We start from the raw sequence: 4,560 nt of genomic DNA, 5'->3' as shown, positions 1-4,560 counted from the left end.
AAAGTAATGTGGGGAGAATTTAATTGATACTCTAAAGCCGTTGATTGTAAATATGCTCAGGAGGTAGATAAGTTCACACTGTTTTATGGCAGGAGGGTTTTTTATTGGTAATTTCATGCAGTTGTGAAATTGGAAGGAGCACTGGGCCAGAGGTTTTCTATGTATTCAGCAGAGAGGGTTTCCCACTTCTCAGTCTTGTGGAGTGACTCCCTCTGGGAGCCACTGGCCGTGACCTTCCATTTTCTGGGTGAAGAGTTTTCTCTCAAGGGGACAAGAGAAGGAAACAAAGTTCTTCAGAAGGAGAGAGGGCCTGTAGGCTGTTTTCCCAAGCTTGTTCCCACATTCCCAAGGGTGTCCATGCCTATAAGCCTATGTTTCTTAGGGTTCTTTCAGATACTGACATCAGACATCCCCAGGGTAGCCACACTGGGGGAAAGGTGATCTTCCTGTGGTGAGTCACCATGGACTGACAAGACGCAAAACAGGGCACTTCGACATCAGAGGTGCTGGCCTCCTCCTCTTCACACACAGGCTCCATTCCCACTTGCGCTCCGTCGCCCTCTCACACTGCCTTCCCACTCTCTTCTGTATGCATTTCCGTATGCAGCTGTCCCATTGTCTTCCAGGAGACCGGCTCCTCTGCTCCTTCACAAAGGTGGCCAAGATAACTGCACCCAGCTCCTAAGCTCAAGTTCAAAAACTCCATAGAAACAGTAAGAATGCTAGAGCTTTCCAGGGAATTTCCATAGAAGAGTCATAGGATGAGTACATATTCTAGTAGGCATCTACAGCACTGAGGCATGGAAGATAAGGTATTTTTAATTTCTAGAGATAAGGGCCAACTACTGGCTAGATGTTAACAAATATAGAGAATACTTACCCATGGCTTCCTCCTTCTTCAACCTCAGTGGTGCCAAGAGATATGTGTTGCTCCCAATCCAAAGACCATTTCCATGTGCATCAGAGCAGACAAGGGCACAGGTGGAACTGACCCCCCAAGTTCTCCTCTACGAATGACTCACTGTGGCCTCCCTCCTTTTCATGTTGAATTAAAGGGGGACCTTGCAGAGTGCACATTAAAGTGAAGAGGAAAACAGTCATATGATGTCGTCATGAGCTGGTTATTTCTGCCTTGTTCTAAAGCCAAAGACAGAAGCTGAGCATCTTTCCATGGCAAATTATAGTCATCCCATGCAAAATAAATTGGAATAATTGCCAACTGCGTTGTTGATGGATTTTTATGACCCCTCTCATCAGTGAGCATTGTTTGTAAAGTACTATCTCATAACTCTTTGGCCTCACAAGCCAAAGGCTCTCTTCCCATGCTATAGCTAGCAAAACTGAGGCTCAGAGGATGGCATGGTTTCCCAAAGCCAAGCGATAAGTAAATGGCAGAGCTGATAACAAAATTCAAAACTTCTCATTGATAATTCTGTTGTCCTTTAGCTATCTTCTTTTGCTTCCCCATAGGCAAGCTATTTGTTATCTTTCCCTTTGCCTCTCCAGAGGTGCCCTCCACTCTTCTCCATCCTGCTTTGTGTCCTTGGAAGATGACTTTACTGATTAATAAAGTGAGTTAATGAGAGAGGCCAGCAAGAAATCAGAGAGTGAGATCAGAGTTTATTTTCTGAATTCCTTACTGCATTCCTTCCTCCAAACTCCTGTAGTTCCTTTCTTCCCTTGACCTTTCAGGGCTAAGAGTAGTACCATTTTTTGAACTCAGATGCTGCATCATCCTTGTTGGTTTCCCTTAGCCCTTGTCTCTATTTAATTCCGATAGCCTTTTTGTGCATCCCATCATTCTCCTGCCTATGATTCATCAGCAAACTAATAGCATACCTTAATCTCCCCCATTGCTGTGTCACTGAGGCTTATGGAGATATTGGGATTTTTTTATTTTCTTTTTTAAAATTAATCTATTTATTTTAATTGGAGGCTAATTACTTTATAATATTGTATTGGTTTTGCCATACATTGACATGAATCAGCCATGGGTGTACATGTGTTCCCCATCTTGAATCTCCCTCCCACCTCCCTCCCCATCCCATCCCTCTGTGTCATCCCAGTGCACCAGCCCTGAGCACCCTGTCTCACGCATCAAACCTGGACTGGTGATCTGTTTCACATATGATAATATACATGTTTAGGTGCTATTCTCTCAAATCATCCCACCCTTGCCTTCTCCCACAGAGTCCAAAAGACTGTTCTATACATCTGTGTCTCTTTTGCTGTCTCACATATAGGGTCATCATTACCATCTTTCTAAATTCCATATATATGCGTGATGCTTTTGAACTGTGGTGTTGGAGAAGACTCTTGAGAGTCCTTGGACTGCAAGGAGATCCAACCAGTCCATCCTAAAAGAGACCAGTCCTGGGTATTCATTGGAAGGACTGATGCTGAGGCTGAAACTCCAATACTTTGGCCACCTCATGCGAAGAGTTGACTCATTGGAAAAGACCCTGATGCTGGGAGAGATTAAGGGCAGGAGGAGAAGGGGACGACAGAAGATGAGACGGCTGGATCGCATCACTGACTCGATGCACATGAGTGTGGGTGAACTCCAGGAGTTGGTGATGGACAAGGAGGCCTGGAGTGCTGCAACTCATGGGGTTGCAAAGAGTCGGACATGACTGAGCGACTGAACTGGACTGAGCGACTGAACTGTACTGAACTGATACTGTATTGGTGTTTTTCTTTCTGACTTACTTCACTCTGTATAATAGGCTCCAATTTCAACCACTTCATTAGAACTGATTCAAATGCATTGTTTTTAATGGCTGAGTAATATTCCATTGTGTATATGTACCACAGCTGTCTTATCCATTCGTCTGCCAATGAACATCTAGGTTGCTTCCATGTCCTGGCTATTGTAAACAGTGCTGCAATGAACATTGGAGTACACGTGTCTCTTTCAATTCTGGTTTCCTCAGTGTGTATGCCCAGCAGTGGGATTGCTGGGTCGTATGGCAGTTCTATTTCCAATTTTTAAGGAATCTCCACACTGTTCTCCATAGTGGCTGTACTAGTCTGCATTCCCTTTTCTCCGCACCCTCTCCAGCATTTATTATTTGCAGACCTTTTATAGCAGCCATTCTGACTGGTGTGAGATTGTGGATTTGATTTGCATTTCTCTGATAATGGGTGATGTTGAGCATCTTTTCATGTTTGTTAGCCATCTATATGTCTTCTTTGGAGAAATGTCTGTTTAGTTCTTTGGCCCATTTTTTGATTGGGTCATTTATTTTTCTGGAATTGAGCTACATGAGCTGCTTGTATATTTTTGAGATTAGTTATTTGTCAGTTGCTTCATTTGTTATTATTTTCTCCCATTCTGAAGGCTGTCTTTTCACCTTGCTTATAGTTTCCTTCATTGTGCAAAAGCTTTTAAGTTTAATTAGGTCCCATTTGTTTATTATTGCTTTTATTTCCATTACTCTAGGATGTGGGTCATAGAGGATACTGCTGTGATTTATGTCAGAGAGTGTTTTGTCTATGTTTTCCTCTAAGAGTTTTATATTTTCTGGTCTTACATTTAGATCTTTAATCCATTTTGAGTTTATTTTTGTGTATGGTGTTAGAAAGTGTTCTAGTTTCATTCTTTTACAAGTGGTTGACCAGTTTTCCCAGCACCACTTGTTAAAGAGATCGTCTTTTCTCCATCGTTTATTCTTGCCTCCTTTGTCAAAGATAAAGTGTCCATAGGTGTGTGGATTTATCTCTGGGCTTTCTATTTTGTTCCATTGATCTATATTTCTGTCTTTGTGCCAGTACCATACTGTCCTGATGACTGTGGCTTTAAAAATATGGAACGCTTCACAAATTTGCGTGTAATCCTTGCAAGGGGCCATGCTAATCTCTGTATTGTTCCAATTTTAGTATATGTAAGCACAGAGATATTGTTTTATTGTCTAAGTAATAACATTTGAGAGGAGTAGATTTTACTTGCAACTCACTGTCCACAAATACTCTTTGGATCTTAGTCAAAGGGTACAAGTGTTTTTCCATACTGTATTCTGGTTTCTATCCTTGCTAACAAGGCAATGTCCTTTGTTGCTCTGAGTCTCAAGTAGGCAGTCTGGCAGCTGGAACTCAATGCCACAGTTCCCATCTTTTCCATGTGGGATCACCCCTATTTCTTCACACAGGCAGCTCAAAAGAAGACTTGATATTGAACGGGGGCCATATATTGGGGGACATAAGGGTAAAAAATTGGGATTGAGAGAAACATAATGAAGAAACAGAAATGAACAGACCCCAGTAAACAGTACACAGAACTATAAAACCACATAGCCACAAGAGATGGTCCTTTCTATACTGCCTGTGGATAGGCAGGAATTGTTTCTGAACTTCAGCAGGCTGTTTATTTTCCTATCTATTTTATTCTGCATACAGCTAAATACAGAGAGTGGTTTATTTAAAAGTTGAGTATTTTGAAACACTGATGTAAAGAACTTTTAAATGGGTCACCATATTCTTCTCTCTTCACCCAGATATACATACATAATAAGTTAACGTTCCCCACGCAAATGACTCTATATTGCTATTTTGGTGTTTACT

General features: G+C 41.8%; 1 pseudogene; it reads right to left on the bottom strand.

Moving 5' to 3' along the window:
• Nucleotides 1–3,800: 3,800 nt before the first annotated feature.
• On the bottom strand, nucleotides 3,801–3,900 carry LOC138086767 (U6 spliceosomal RNA; annotated as a pseudogene).
• Between the last annotated feature and the right edge of the window lie 660 nt (nucleotides 3,901–4,560).

Source organism: Capricornis sumatraensis, chromosome 9, assembly GCF_032405125.1.
Source record: "Capricornis sumatraensis isolate serow.1 chromosome 9, serow.2, whole genome shotgun sequence".
Taxonomy (NCBI): Eukaryota; Metazoa; Chordata; class Mammalia; order Artiodactyla; family Bovidae; genus Capricornis; species Capricornis sumatraensis.
This window is presented reverse-complemented; position numbering and strand designations above follow the sequence as displayed.